Here is a 17,376-nt window from a genome sequence, read left to right as displayed (position 1 = left end):
CCATAAGTTTGGGGCTATTTAGACATTATTTTGAATCTCACCTTATTGAGGTCACAATGGCTGTGTGATCTTGGACAAATTTCTTAAATTGTCTAAGCTTCAGTTTCTTCATCTATAAAAACAGCAGAATTAAAATTACTTTATGTGGTGTTAAAATGGATCAGAAAGATTCAATCATGATAAGTGTCTAGAACAGCAGAGCTTCCTTTTTTCATCCTCTTCCTCCTTCTTCCTCTGTACTTCTTCCTCCCCCTCCTCCTCCCTTTCCTCCCCTTCTTTAGGTTACTATTTTGAAGTAAAAAGCATAACATTGATAATTTTCTTCCCTAGAGTTCCAACTTGTTATTTAGCGTCTGGGAGCTTCCCTCTGTAGTAAGCTGACCCATCTTACCCTTCAGTGTGTCCCAGCATTACAATGCAGGTGACACTGCCAGTTCAATAGTGATCTGCCACTAGGACATTTGAATACAGGGACACCGTGACCTCCTTCTACACAGTTTGGGATAGCCATAAAGGTTGGTCCAAGTTTAAAGTCACTCATGTCCACAAAAACCTGGAACAATTCCAATGTTTCCCTCAGAGTTTGGGAGACACATTCTTGGTTCACACACTCAAACAGCTGTCTCATTCCTAGTTCACAACAGCCAGGAATAAATTAGTGGAAGAAGAATCCCACTTGGTTCTTTGGGGTTCAAGAAAAGGAGAAATGACCCATTCACGTTTCTCACAGACTTATTCCCAGAAACTTTGGGTCAAGACCCCATCCCCAAGTTTGTTCATTACCACATTTCCATTCTCTCAACAAACATTTTTTTTTAAATAACACTAGAGGGAAGTCACCATCAAATGTGCCATGCAGATTCTTTCTGCAAAGACAATTATTACACCTAGTTATATAGTCGTAAAAACTATTTATTGAGACGCTATCTTGTGTCAGGCAGTCTGCACAGAAACTCAAATCCAAAATGATAATGCAAGGGCATGATGAAATCTACATTACAGATGAGAAAATAGATTCAGAGGCATTAGCTATCCAAGGTCACAAACTACATAATGACTGAGCCAGGAATCAAACCCAAACTCCAAAGCCAAACTCCAAAGCCTATGATTTTTGCAATAGTTTATATTGTCTCTGGATATTATAATCTAGAGAGGAAAATACAAAGTTTGTCAATAATACAAGCTGTATGGAAATTATTCAGTTGCATCCAAGAAGCATTTCTGGGTGTGTAAAACCCTATTAGGTATTCAAAGGGGGTATAACTTGAATAAGGTAAAGTCTATCTACACCTTTTGTAGGGGACAGAGCTTGAATATATGCTATAATTAACAGTAGAGAAACTTCTCTCTACTTAGGATCAGAGAGGTCATCACAGATGATGTCAGGTATCCAAGTCTGGAAGACTGAAGAACATTTCAGCATGCAGACAAAGGTAGAAAGAACACAGGTAAAGCAGAGGCCTGACAGTATTGAACATGAGTCTGAAGGGACAAGAGTTGAAGTGGTCTGAAGGAGTGAATGTAAAGAGGTTCCCAATGGGAGCCACATCATTGCCAAGAAAGGGATCTATCCTGGCCTGATAGAACAGGAAGCATGAGCCAAATGAGGCCACAGCAAAGATGTAGCAGGTGAGGGGAGTGTGGGTGTAGAATGTCTGCGAATCACATTCCTGGGCATGGCCAACGGGAAGGATGTGGTAATAATAGGGAGGCGACTGTGTTAGAACTAGCTGTCCCCAAGGCTCTAGATGGAACTGTGGAGTGAAAGGCTCATTTAGACGGGCTCAAAATGTCCCTTTTCAGCAATCCAGCCTACAAGTCTGAATCGCAAAACTTTCGATCTAGCAGTAGGATTACTCTGAAATTGCCTCACTAGAGTGGGGGGCCTGGTCTTGGGTGACAGGGATGGTGGGGAGCAGCCTTGGCTTGGTAGTATGACCGGAGAATACATCTCCAAGTGGTACTAATGAAAGGTGTAAAATCTTCCAGGCCAGTGTGTTATCCCAAGAGATCAATGAAAGCCCTCGTGCAAAACATGGCTAAAGCAGATGCATTCGGTTTTTTTTTTAATTTTTTTTTAACGTTTTTATTTATTTTTGAGACAGAGAGAGACAGAGCATGAACGGGGGAGGGACAGAGAGAGAGGGAGACACAGAATCGGAAACAGGCTCCAGGCCCTGAGCCATCAGCCCAGAGCCCGACGCGGGGCTCGAACTCACGGACCGTGAGATCGTGACCTGAGCTGAAGTTGGACGCTCAACCGACTGAGCCACCCAGGCGCCCCCATGCATTCGTTTTTAATGCTCTTCTAAGTAATGGCTCCTGAAAGTATTCTTTTTTTTTTTAATTGCAATACAACTGACATTAACATTGTTGTAGTTTTAGGTCATAATTATTTGATTTCTCCTTCTTCTTAATATTTTACTGAAGCCAGGCAGACCTAAGGAAAACTCAGAGTAGATTTAACTCAGATATTTTTTCTTTCTTTTTTTTTTTTTTAGTCACAGTATTTATTGTTAGTTTAAACATGGAAATAGAAGATCATAAAAGCATATTATTATTCTGGTGGAAATGGAAAAGTGAAAGGACTGCTTAGACGAGATCGTACTGATATATTGTCGTTCTGAATTATTTACATGCAGTATGCTTAAATGTATTATTTGACATTCGAAATGTATATTAATAACTGACTCTGATATGTTTACTTGTGTAATGTTGCTATTAGGGTACATATCAGATGTTTTAAGCATATGGGCTTTAAATGTGCTTGTGATTGTCATGTTTTCTTAAGAGTTCTGGATATCACATACAAAATATAGTCACATGCTTTCATTAAAAACATTTTTTTTGACATTTATTTATTATTGAGAAACAGAGAGAGACAGAGCATGAGCAGGGGAGGGGCAGAGAGAGAGCAGGAGACACAGAATCTGAAGCAGGCTCCAGGCCCCGAGCGGTCAGCACAGAGCCCAACACAGGCCTCGAACTCACAAACCACGAGATCATGCCCTGAGCCAAAGCTGGTGGCTTAACCGACTGAGCCACCCAGGCGCCCCAGGAGCTTTATTTTTAAAACCCCATTGGCAAAGAAAGCCCAGCGGAGTGATGAGGGTCAGTGCTACTGAGGTTTGCCCCATTCTCTAAAGTGGAAGAGGCAGATTTGAGTGGAGAACACTGCTTCTTCAAAGCTACGATGCCTGTCTCAAAGCAATGTCCCAGAGGCACGTGAAACACACAGGGGCTTCACCTTTCTTACTATCAGAATCTGGCCTCATTCAGCTAAGAGTTTCCTTGATCTTGCCGGCAATGATACCGTTCCTTTCTGCTTCGTGCTTGCAGAGCTGGGGGTAAAGGAATCCGGATACAGACTAGATACTCCTGCCACACTGTTGCTGCTACTACAAATACCACCCCGGCTTCAACCACTAGCTAAGATTGCCTATTCGCTAGGCTTCATTCTAAGGGTTTACATGTCTTACCTCGTTTAACCATTGTAACAACCCTATCAAGTAGCTATTATTATCTCCATTTTACAGAGGAAGGTAACAACACAGCAAGGATACGTAAGTTACTGCTAGTAACTGGTACAGTGTGAATGATCTAACGTAATCCATGTTATCAATTAAAGCATCAACGTTGTACCCTTTTAAAAATGTTCGCTGGACATACTCCATAGTAAAATGTCCTCTAAGGAAATTGACTGAATAACTGAGTCATTTGGCGAACTTCGACCCCGCCATATTTCCCTATCTCCCCAAATAGCACAATTCAGCTTTTTTTTGCTTTTTGTTTTTTGTTTTTTTTTTAAAGTAAGCAGATTTCTAGTCAGGAACAAAGTGGAGTTATTTTTCTGTTACCATGACTATTTAGGATTGGTCTCTTTTGTCTAGTTGTTTAAAGGTAGGTTAATAAAAGGGAGTTCACATTCTGTACCTGAGAATTTTGTTTTGCTTTGTTATATTGGATTTCTTCTGAGAGGACATTACACCTTACATGAAAGTGATTTGAATTCTCTGACCCTCATTCCAGTATAGAAAGAGGAGATAAACACCAGATTCCAGAAGGGCACACTGTTGCTCACCTATATGCTGTACCTCGTGCTTGGGGCGATGATATTTTAAGCCTTGGAGAAGGACTTGGAAGTACAGCAGCACCAGCTGGCAGTTAAAACAAAAATTGCGTTTCTGGAAAAGCGTTCTAGTTTGACTCAAGAAGATGTGGAACTCTTCGGGCAGGTAAGAGATGAAGATACGGTTATTTTCAGAGTCATAAGACTGCTACCTATGCAGAGAAGCCATTGGATGTGAGATTCTGTGCAATAACTTCCTTCGTTGAGACTACATATAGTTTACCCAAACAGGAAACTACATCTTAGCTGTGGGCCAGACAGGAAAGAGTAGGAATAAGAAATCATGCAGGCTGGAAAGAGGAAAGGAAGCAGCAGATAATAGGAAGGTGGAAGAAGGTGGAAGTCAGAGAAGGAATCAATTACAACGCAATCACCACATGAGTATAAAAACTAAAAATATTCTGATTGAAACGATCCTTTTCAGTATTCCATAGAAAGTGCAGACAGATGTTCCGAAAAGGAGATCAGACTTTGGCAGGAAATACGGCTTAGTTCCCTTCCACTTTTTCCAGAGATTGTTATGGTCTAAATTCTGGGCACATTTCCCTTAAATCTTTCCTTATGCTATCTTTTGTGGTAAATATAATTTTAATGTAGGCATTCTTATCACTCTTTTTCTTTACCGTTTGTACAGTTTATGTCTTTCCCGACTTTAATGTCACAAAAACATCTTCTTAAACGTTCTTCTAAATTTTTTTTTTCAACGTTTATTTATTTTTGGGACAGAGAGAGACAGAGCATGAACGGGGGAGGGGCAGAGAGAGAGGGAGACACAGAATCAGAAACAGGCTCCAGGCTCTGAGCCATCAGCCCAGAGCCCGACGCGGGGCTCGAACTCACGGACCGCGAGATCGTGACCTGGCTGAAGTCGGACGCTTAACCGACTGCGCCACCCAGGCGCCCCTTAAACGTTCTTCTAAAAGGCTTAAAATTTTGGGTTTTTTTTTTACATTTAAATAGTTAATTTCTAATTAAATTATTAACCTGGATTGTGTATGCATGTGTGTGTATGTGTATGTGTAAAGTACGATCTAGCTGAACATATTTTTTCTCTATAAAGAGTCCATTGTTCCAGAACAATTTATTGATTAATTCATTATTTCTCATTACTTTTAGTGTTACCTCTATCGTATTCTGGGTTCTCATTTGGACATAAATTTGTTTCTGGCTTTTGATTGTATTCCCTCCTATTTAAATTACAATAGCCTTGCAAAAAGTCCTGGAATAAACTTTCCTATTCTTGGGTTTAAATTTCAAGGTCAGATTGTCAAATTTATGATGGATTCTGCTGGGGTTTTGACTGAAATTTCTTTGAACTTGGGGAGAACTATTATGTGATGATATTGACTATTCTTAAAGACAAACTGGAATCACTTAGTATAAAGGAATCATGTAATGCAGTCTTTTACAGCTGGCTTCTTCCATTTGGCATGATTTTGTTTCGTTTTATTTTGTTGGGGGGTTGAGTTTGTTTTTTTAGTATAGTTGGCATACAATGTTACATAATTTCAGGTGTATAACAGTGACTTGAGAAGTTTATACATTATGTTCACAAGTAGCTACAGTCTGGATGCATCACTATTACAATATTATTGACTATATTTCTTATGCTGTGCATTTCATTCCTGTGACTTATTTATTCTGTAACTGTAATCCTGTATCTTCCACGCCTCTTCACCTATTTTCCCAACCTCCCACCCCCTCCCCTTTGGCAACCATAAGTTTATTCTCTGCGTTCATAGTCTGATTCTATTCTTTATTTGTTCATTCGTTTTTTGTTTTATTATATATTCCGTTTATGAGTAAAATCATACGGTATTTGTCTTTCTTAATCTAGTTTATTTCACTTGGCATAATACCCTCTAGATCTGTCCATGTTGTCTCAAATAACACAAGACATCCTTTTTATGGCTATGTCGTATTCTATAATGTAGCTGATAGATGGATGGATAGATATATACATACATATATACATACATATGTACATACATACCAACCACATCTTCCTTATCCATTTGTCTATTGGTGGACACAGGTTGCTTCCGTATCTTGGCTATTATTAACAACGTTGCAATAAATATAGGGATGTGTATATCTTTTCCAATTAGTGTTTTTATTTTCTCTGGGTAAACAATAGTGGAATTATTGGATCATATGGGATTTCTAATTTTAATTTTTTGAGGAACCTCCATACTGTTGACATTAGGCTGCATTACTGCATTTATCAGTATGTCTTTTCTTTTTATTGCTGAGTAGTATTCTATTATATATCTATACCAAAATTTGTTAACCCATTCACGGTGATGAGCCTTGAATTGTTTTTTAGGTTTGTCTATCATAAATGAAGCTGCTACAAATATTTTTTTATGTAAGTATTTGTGAGGAAACGTGTTTTTATTTTGCTTTGGTAAATGCCTAGGGAAGGAATTACTATGGAAATTACTATGTGAAATGAACTATGCGGGTGAGTATGTATGACTCTGTAGGAAACTGCCAAACAGAGTGGTTCTCCAGAGTGGTTATGTCATTTTACACGCCATTCAGCAAAAGTGAAAATTCAATTGCTCTACACCCCACCAAAAAAATGATGTTGTAAAGTCTCTTAGCCCATCTAATGATATCTCAATGTGATTTTAATTTGCACTTCCCTAATGACTATTTATCTTGAGCATTTTTATGAGATTATTGGCCATTTTTATATCATCTCTTGTGAGTGTTCAAATCTTTTGCCCTCGTTTTCATTTGTCTTGTTAATGCAGAGTTCTAAGTGTTTGGTATACATTTTGGGGAAAAGCACTTTGTCAGGCGTATGAATTGCTAATATTTGCTCCTAGACTGTGGATTGATTTTCATTTTCTTGGTGGTTTCTTTTGAAGAGAATTGTATTTTTTTTTTTATAAATTCTAGTCTATAATTTTTTCTCTTAAGGGTTGTGCTTTTTGTGTTCTATTTAAGAAGTTTTCAGCTACACTAAAGTCACAAAGATTTCCAGAAGTTTTGTAGTTTGGTTTTTATATGTATCTATACGATACATCTCAAGTTATTTTTGGTGAATTGTGTGAGGTAAGCATCCAGATTTGGTGGTGGTGTTCTTAATGCGCACAACCTGTTGTATCAAAATCACTTGTTGAAAAGACTATCTGTTTTTTCATAGATTGCCATGGCAACTTTGTCCAAAGTCGATTGACCGGGCTCCCGTAATGGGTAAGGTAGAGTAAGCACACTGCACGCTTTCTGCCCCCCGGAATGTAACTATAAAATCTAGAGAGAATATATGGATCAGGTATTTGAAGAACCTGAAAAGTAAATAGTAGCAGCAAGATATTGAGGAAGAACACCAGAATGTGAAGCACTGTACTGGCAGCGAATTAACCATTTTCCCCGCTCTGCTATCCCCCCACCCCCAGACTAACCTTAATGCACTCAAAAGTCAGAAGTGAATAGTCAGAGAGCTCTTGGAGACACCCTCTGGTTCTGGCTCAGGAGCAGGAAGGGAGCTCTTATGGCTCAGAGAACGTGTGGAAATTCTCCCATTTATTCCTTGTCTTCATTGTCTTGCACCCAAGCTGTCAGGCAATCCTAGGGTGGTGACAAAACAACAGTGGAAGCAACAAGGAAGCCACAAGAGGCAAAGTCCTGAGGGAAATTCTGTTCCCTGAAGTTGTAGTTTCAAGGCCAGAGCCAAATCCTTCACCTTTTCTTCCTTCTTTCTCTCTCCCCCACCGTCTGGCCCCAGATACGGTGCAATCATGAAAGTAGTAGCCGGTTTCTGGCTAGAAGACCAACAAGGGGAGCCCCCAGGAATAGGAAAGGGAGATCACAGAGAGGAAGCTGTTTGGGAAAGTGAGCCTATAAAACTGCTGAAGATCTGGCCTCACCCGGACATGCACAAGCCTGGATCTGATCCTAATTTGCACATCAAAGACTTTGAGCACTGAGCTAGTGGGTAGGCCTGAGTCTGGGTCTCAGACTGACCCCGGAGGGATGGACATGTGGGACAGGTCCAAATGATACTGCAGAAGCCATGGGAGGTGAACACATTCCATAGAATGTGAGTTGGAACTCGCAGCCTGAATCTAAACAGGTGGATTGCCTGCTAACATGAAAATATCAGCATCCAACATACGATTTAAATTAGCCTCAGAGTCTCATAACATAATATTGAAAATGTAGATGATACAATCCAGAAGTACTCAGCATATGAAGAATCACAAAAATCTGGTGATATATCCTCTCAGGTTCTATTTGTCTGAAAAAGTTTTTGTTTTGCCTTTTTTAAAAAGACATTTTCATTGGATATATAATTCTAGTCCAGCACCTTAAAAGTGTTCCACAGTCTTCTGGTTTGCATTGCTTATGATAGTTTGTATAAAATCTTCTGTATCTTTAAGTTTATTAATCTTTTCTTCTGAAAATCTCATCTAGTGAAATATTCTTTTTTTGGATATTGTATTTTTCATTTCTAGAATTTTCATTTGGTTTCTTCTTACATGTTCCATTTCTCTCCTCATTATGTTAATGATTCCTTACATCTTTGGGCATATTTATATTAGCCCGTTTAAGGTCCTTGTCTACAAATTCCATCAGTTTAATGGAATTACTATTTATGGGTTGGTTTCTCTTAAGTAGTTTTTCTTTTGGTAATGGGTTGCATTTTCCTGCTTATTTGTATGTCCATTGATTTTTAGAAATCAGATGATAGATATCGCAAATTGTTTTGAGATGCTTTGTTTTATTATATTCCTTTAAATTCCTTAACGTTCTGTGACAGGCAATTAAGTTACTTACACATTACTTTAATCCTTTCAAGATTTGTCTTAAGGTCCTTTTAGGCTTAAAGTAGCCCTTTCTCAGGAGCAAATTGTGCTGCACTCCTTAGTCCCTGCCTTTTTGGGTTCTCTACTGAATGCCCTGAACACACAACGAAGCCTTGTTCACCCCAGCTGAGAAAACTCAAACAGTTCCTAACCTGGTGTGAACTCCAGGAATATTCCAGTTTACAGGCCACAGTAATTGGTTTTTCCCAATACATTAGTTAACTGTTGCTTCAGAACAACATTAACACAAACTTAAAACATATTTATTATCTGTTTCTGTAAGTCGGGAGTCTCAGCACAGTTTAGAGGAGTCCTTTGCAAGACTACAGTCAAGGTATCAGACAGGGGTGTGGTCTCATCCAATGCTCAACTGGGGACAAACCTGTTTGCAAACTCATGTAGCTTTTAGCTACATATAGTTCCTTCAGCTGTCAGACCAAGGATCCCAGTTTCACAGTGGCTGTCTGCCAAGGCTATCTCCAGGTCCCTGCCCATGGCAGTTTACAACATGGCAGCTTCCTTCTTCAAGGCCAACAAGGTAGAGAGAGACTAGCAGAAGCAACACACAATCTCATTTGATCTTAATCACATAATTGGGATCATGGGTGTCCTACCACTTTTGATACATTATGTGTCACTAGAAATAAACCACAGGTCCTACCCACTGTCAAAGGGAAGGGATCACTCAGGGCATGAACACTAGACCATGGGGGCCACTTTGAGAGTCTGTCTGCCACGCTCAGAAAATTGTTTTTGACCAGCCTTACAAAGTTGCATCTGTTTCATGTGCAGAATGTTTTTCAGCCAGCCAAAGATTCAGTGTAGATATCTAGAACTCATTCTCTGTGTAGCTTCCTCCACCGTGAAACTCTGCCCACAAACTGTAGCCACCTCAGCTTTACAGAAATCCAATCTCTGTCTCCTCAACTCAGCAACATCATCATGCTCTTTGGGGATCCCCCTCTCTATGTCCCATTCTAGAAATTACTTCCAAACCATCTGGACAGTTGTGCTCATTTCATTTGCTTCCCTTCTCTTAATGCTTACAGTCTGTCTCTTGGGGTATTGTACCTCTGGTTACCATCACCCTGTTCTCATCTAACATGTCATCGCAGAGTGTTCTTGTTCAGTCTCATTTTTAAAACTCCCATATGTATTATTATACATGTAGTTTCTGTTTTGACTTGCTCACATTTTATTGGTTTCTTTATTAATTCTTTCTTCATCTCGGGGGTTCTTTCAGGGATAATTTTCCTAGTGAAATATATCTTTTTGTTGTTGTATGAATATTAAATGTCATTGTATTTATTTTTTAAATTTATTTACCTAAATTCAAGTTAGTTAACATACAGTGTAGTATTGGTTTCAGGAGTAGAACCCAGTGATTCATCCCTTACGTATGACACCCAGTGTTCATTCCAACAAGTGCCCTCCTTAATGCCCATCATCCATTTTGTCCATCCCCCCCCCCCCACCCCACAGACAACCCCTCCATCAACCCTCAGTTTGTTGTCTGTATTTAAGAGTCTCTTAAGGGGGCGCCTGGGTGGCTCAGTCGGTTGAGCGTCTGACTTCGGCTCAGGTCATGATCTCACAGTTTGTGGGTTCAAGCCCCGCGTTGGGCTCTGTGCTGACTGCTTGCTCACAGCCTGGAGCCTGCTTCAGATTCTGTGTCTCCTTCTCTTTCTGCCCCTCCCCCGCTCACGCTTTATCTCACTCTGTTTCTCAAAAATAAATAAAATGTAAAAAAAAAAAAAAAATTAAAAAAAAAAGAGTCTCTTAAGGTTTGCCTCCCTCTCTGTTTTTATCTTATTTTTCCTTCCCTTCCCCTATGGTCATCTGTTGTGTTTCTTAAATTCCACACATGAATGAAATCATATCATGTTTTGTCTTTCTCTGCCTGATTTATTTTGCTTAGCATAATACACTCTAGTTCCATCCACATTGTTGCAAGTGGTAAGATTTCATTCTTTTTGATTCCTGAGTAGTATACCATGGCATATATATATGTATATGTATATATATATGTATATACATATATATATGCCACATCTTCTTTATTCATTCATCATTTGATGGACATTTGGGTTCTTTCCAATATTTGGCTATTGTTGATAGCACTGCTATAAACATTGGTGTACATGTGCCCTTCAAATCAGCATTTTTGTATCCTTTAGATAAATACCTAGTAGGTCACCCAATTGCTGGGTTGTAGGGTAGTTATATTTTTAATTTTTTGAGGAACCTCCACACTGTTTTCCAGAGTGGCTGCACCAGTTTGCATTCCCACCTACAATACGACAGGGTTCCTCTTTCTCCATATCCTTGCCAGCATCTGTTGTTTCCTGAGTTGTTAATTTTAGCCATTCTGACAGGCGTGATGTTGTATGTCACTGTAGTTTTGATTTGTAATCCCCTGATGATGAGTGATGTTGACCATCTTGTCATGTGTCTGTTAGCCACCTGGATGTCTTCGTTGGAAAGTGCTTTATTCATGTCTTCTGCCCATTTCTTTACCAGATTCTTTGTTTTTTGGGTGTTGAGTTTGATAAGTTCTTTATAGATTTTGGATATTAACCCCCCCCCTTTTTTTTTCTTGCTCATATCTTCTCCCATTCTGCCATTTGCCTTTTAGTTTCCTTGATTGTTTCCCTTGTTGTGCAGAAGCTTATCTTGATGAGGTCTCAGTAGTTCATTTTTGCTTTTATTTCCCTCCCCTCTGGAGACATGTCTAGTTAGAAGTTGCTGTGGCCAAGGTCAAAGAGATTGCTGCTTGTTGTCTCCTGGATTTTGATGGTTTCCTATCTCACATTTAGGTCTTTCATCCATTTTGAATTTATTTTTATGTATGGTATAAGAAAGTGGTCCAGTTTAATTCTTCTATGAAATACATCTTTAATACATTTCTCTGGTGACAGTCTGCTAGTGAAAGCACTCTTTTTTTTTATTCATTTTGTTTTGGCCTAAGTGTGTATTCATCTCATCTTCTTTCTTGAAATGTATTTTAGCAGAGTATGCAATACTAGGTTGACAATTGTTTTCTTTCAGAACATGGGAGACTAAATTATTTCACTATTTTGTAGCTTCCTTCAGCTGCTTTTAAGGCATTTTCTGTCAATCTAATTGCCTATACTATTGTAGGTAATTTATCTTTTCTCTCTGGTATCAGAAACTACTTTCTCTGATTCTATGAGCTTCTTTTGATCTCTGCTCTTTTTCAGTTTTAATTTAACAGTCTAGATGTAGCCTTTGTTTTTATTTTGCTTGGGGTTTGCCTCCTGAATCTTCATAGTTGTTTCTCTTACCAATTCTGGGAAATTCATTAATTTTTTTTAAATGACCAATATTATTGACCTATTATTTCACTCCTCTGTCTTCTCTTAGCTCCTATTTTACATTCTCTGCTATTTTGTCTTTTTTGCTGTATTTTGAGTAATACAATAAGACATACCTTTCCTTATTTTCTTTTTGATTCCATATTCTTTTCTAATGTTTTGAATTTTTAATTTTGAGAATTATATTTTCCCTTTCTGGAAGTTCTATTTTATCCTCTTTAAATTTGTTTGGTGTTTCTTGATAATCTTGTATTCCTACCTGTCTCTATTTTTTTTGTCTCATTAAACAAATTAAACATATTTTGTACTTTGTATCCAACCACTACAATATTTGAAATTTTAGGATTTTAATTTTGCTGTTAGATTTATCTGTGACTCCCATAATGGCATTCTTACCTTGCTTTTAGAGGTATTTGAAATAGAATACCTCCAATATTTCACTATTAAACATGAAGCTGCTGGGGTTTGTTATAGTTACTTGTTTTATCAAATTTAAACATTCTGTTCCTATTTCTAACTTACAAAATATTACCCTAAAACTATTTCATCTATTTTTGTACTAATTAAAATAATTAATATATGCTTTCATCTTTATTATTATATTATTATATATATTTATATTAAATTTATTATGTTTTTAGTGATTTCCTATTCAACGTTAGTACATGCTTTTAGTCATAATGTATTCTTTTATAACTCTGCTAGATTTTATTTAATAATATTTTATTTAGATTTGGACTTCTATGTTTATAGGCAGTTTATAATGTCCTTCCTTTATTCCTTTTCTCCCTCCTTCCTTTATACCTCTGCTATCCATGTCTAGTTTTGATATATTAGTACCAGATTTATTCTGACATTTCATAAGGAATCAGGAAGCACAGAAAAAAAATCTTTGAATTATTCTCCTCATTGTATCACTTTCCACTTTCTCCCTGACTCTGTATTTGCAGTTTCTCAGGAGCGTTTAGAGAATTAAGGCACTGACCTCTTGAACAGGTCATTACTATTACTTTTTATTTATATTTATTTATTTATTTATTTATTTATTTATTTATTTATTTGAGGGAGAGAGTGTGTACATGCACAAGGACACATGAGCAGGGGAAGGGCAAGAGGAGAGGGACAGAGAGAAACCCCAGCAGGCTCCATGCCAGGTGCAGAGCCTGATGCAGGGCTATCTCTATCTCATGCACCATGAGATCATGACCTGAGCCAAAGTTGGACGCTTAATCAACTGAGCCACCCAGGCGCCCCATACTAGCACATATATCTGTCCTGAAAGGTGTTACTGAAACTCGGCTAGATCAAAAATCAAAAATTAAGCTATAGTCATCTAGACGTGAGTCTACTCTGGCCAGAATTGTTTTAGTCTTTAAATTCTGTGGTAACATTGGTATTATCCTTATGTAAAACAGGCAACGATACATTAAAAGATTGCAACCAAAAAAAAAAAAAAAAAGATTCCAACTTTGCAATCTTAATTGTTACAGAAAAAGGAAAAAAGTCTGATTACTTATAAGACTAACTTGTATTGATTTTCTAATGGAAGAAAAATAACCATATAGCTTAACTTTCTTGAAAAGAAATATCTAGATAGCCAAAAAAAGTACATTCTTTTTTTATTGTTGTTTTGTTTTAAAGTTTATTTATTTTGGGGCGCCTGGGTGGCTCAGTCGGTTAAGCGTCCGACTTCAACTCAGGTCACGATCTCGCGGTCAGCGAGTTCGAACCCCGCGTCGGGCTCTGGGCTGATGGCTCAGAGCCTGGAGCCTGTTTCCGATTCTGTGTCTCCCTCTCTCTCTGGCCCTCCCCCATTCATGTTCTGTCTCTCTCTGTCTCAAAAATAAATAAACGTTAAAAAAAATTAAAAAAAAAAGTTTATTTTAAGAGAGAGAGAGGGAGGGAGGGAGGGGCAGAGAAGAGGGAGAGAGAGAATCTGAAGCAGGCTGCACATGGTCAGCACCAAGCTCAATACAGGGCTGAAACTCACAAACTATGAGGTCATGACCTGAGCCGCAATCAAGAGTTGGACGCTTAACCAACCGGGACACCCCATTGTTACTATTACTGTTTTAGATTTAGATTTGGCCAAGGTTCTTTCACCAACAAAATTCTATGTATTTTAAACTTTCCAGAAATTGCTGGCTCTGTCATGAACTCCTTTCTTTTCTCCAGTGATGTGATAAAATCACTGTGCTCTTATATTATTTTTCTTTTATGTCTCATGATCGCAGTTTGCTTCAATTGGAAGTCTCCCTGTAGCTATCTATGACCCAGATTTGCTAATTACTTTAAAATAATTGAACTTTATTAACATTTTAATCCTGATGCTAAATTTATATACACACTCTCACCAGTTTCCTCCAAAAATATTGTTATAGTCATATCTAATCCATATACAACTTCTTAAAGTTATGACACCCCGAAAACAAATAGGGTTCTTCATCACAAATGATCATCCTAAGCATTTCTATTTCACCTGAGCCTAAGGAAAATTTCTAACTTGACCCAGTTAAATATGGGTTTGTTTTTAACCCAACTAAATGAAACTAATTTTCTTTAGTGTTCTTCTTGAAGAAATATAAATTACACAACCCCCAACTTTGGTTTTTGTTTTTCTCTTAATTTGCAGATGATGACTTCTCTCATCTTATCAGGAATACCTCCCTTAGGAAATAAGACTAGTGCCTCCTTTTGGATGTTTAGAAACTCTTTAATGACTTATTTAATCATCATATCTACAATTGGTAGATATTGTGCTTTTTTTTTCTGAGGATGTAAATATTTGATAAATGTTTTGCATAAGGAACTGCCTGCAAGATAAAAAAAGGGAAGCTGGCAATATTCATGGCTGTCTGTGAAAAGGACATTTTTTCTTCTTTCCTACACTTGGGTCTCTTAAAATCTTGGCCTAAAAAGTATGGTCTCTGAACCAGAAAGTGTGGGGAGTAAAAAAGTTGTCCCCCACCCCCACCCCATCTCAACAAAAAAATGTTTCAAAGCTAGAAAAATGTGCCCAAATAAGTCAATTGGGACTTCATTCTCTTCTCGCACTCCCCCAAAAGGTGCATCATCAACTCGTGTGCAAAAAAGGACCCGTGAATGAGGTTCAAAAATTTTTTTTCTTAGAATAAGGAGCTCCCCAAAGGGGTAGGTTGTAGCTGCAGAACAGTGTGCAAATGCTATTACAGAGGATGATAAAAAAAGAAACCAGAGGGGCACCTGGGTGAGTTGGTTGAGGGTCTGACTCTTGATTTTTGGCTCAGGTCACGATCTCACTGTGTGAGAGTTCGAGCCTCAAGTCAGGATCTGAACTGATAGCTCCGAGCCTGCTTGGGATTCTCTCTCTCTTTCTCTCTCCATCCCTCCCCACCTCAAAATAAATAAACATTTAAAAAAAAACTAGAATATGGAATGATTACGAGGGGAAGGAAAGAGGGAGAAAAGATAATAGGGAAGATAAACTCCTTATTACAATATCAGGAATCAAGAATTTATAAAGAATATTTAAACAGTGTTTTTTTTTAAAGTTTATTTACTTTGAGAAAGAGAGCATGAGTTAGGGAGGGACAGAGAGAGAGGGAGAGAGAGAGCATCCCAAGCAGGCTCTGGGCTGCAGCACAGAGCTGGACCTGGGGCTCCAACTCACAAACCTTGAGATCATGACTTGAGCTGAAACCAACAGTCGGATGCTTAAGTGACTGAGCCACCCAGACACCCTTAAACAGGGGTATTTTTTTTAAGTACAAAGGCAAACATAGAAGAATGAGAAGTGGTAATATAAATATCAAACTTGGAGCGATGGAAGAAGATGGTTATAGGGGTTGAATCCCTTTCAGTTACAAAATACCTAAAATTGATAAATCAACAAAGGGAGGTATGACCACAAACATTAGTCTAATCCAACAGAGTAGCTCTGAAGCAGGGATTGCACGGCAGATAATTTATTACTAAATTACACCACAAATGTTTTTTTTAATGTTTATTTATTTTTGAGACAGAGAGAGAGAGAGCACGCGTGCAAGCAGGGGAGGGGCAGAGATAGGGGGACAGAGGATCTGAAGCAGAATCTGCACTGACAGCAGAGAGCCTGATGCAGGGCTCAAACTCATGAACCATGAGATCATGATCTGAACTGAAGCCTGATGCTTAACCAACTGAGCCACCCGGGCGCCCCCACAAGATGTGTTTTTAACGTTTATTTTTTATTTTTGGGACAGAGAGAGACAGCATGAACGGGGGAGGGGCAGAGAGAGAGGGAGACACAGAATCGGAAACAGGCTCCAGGCTCTGAGCCATCAGCCCAGAGCCTGACGCGGGGCTCGAACTCCCGGACCGCGAGATCGTGACCTGGCTGAAGTCGGACGCTCAACCGACTGCGCCACCCAGGCGCCCCCAAGATGTGTTTTTATAACCCTCTGTCAGTCAGCTGTTGGGACTCGTGCCTCCCAAGGTGAGGTGTGGGCAGACCTCCCAGGTGCAGCATTTCCACTGGGCTAGGGACACTTACTTCTCGAGAGAAGGACACGCTGCCTTCGCGGTTGATACTTATGGCACCTGGGAATGAGAGTATACCAAAAGGTTCAAAGGAATCTGGGTGAAGGCCCGAGCTCATAAACTGTGGCATGCATTTTATTTTATTTATTTATTTATTTTTAAAAATTTTTTTTTTCAACATTTACTTATTTTTGGGACAGAGAGAGACAGAGCATGAACGGGGGAGGGGCAGAGAGAGAGGGAGACACAGAATCGGAAACAGGCTCCAGGCTCTGAGCCATCAGCCCAGAGCCCGACGCGGGGCTCGAACTCACAGACCGCGAGATCATGACCTGGCTGAAGTCGGACGCTTAACCGACTGCGCCACCCAGGCGCCCCTGTGGCATGCATTTTAAAAATTAGTTGGTAAAGTAAATGCTCTTCACTTTCTGGTTTGCTTGCAAAAGTAGAATGTGCTACATGCAAAACTTGGATACATAGAAAACCACAATTTTTAAACAATTAAGCATAATCTCACAGCTCCCCATACCTGAACTGTCAACCTTTTGTCTCAGAAAGTTCTTCATATATAAATGACAATAGTCAGTTTTAGATGGCT

This window comes from Lynx rufus, unplaced genomic scaffold (assembly GCF_022079265.1).
Source record: "Lynx rufus isolate CCGP_SWC_20201006 ecotype Redwood Valley unplaced genomic scaffold, mLynRuf1.p SCAF_17, whole genome shotgun sequence".
NCBI lineage: Eukaryota > Metazoa > Chordata > Mammalia > Carnivora > Felidae > Lynx > Lynx rufus.
Note: the sequence above shows the minus strand (reverse complement) of the source record.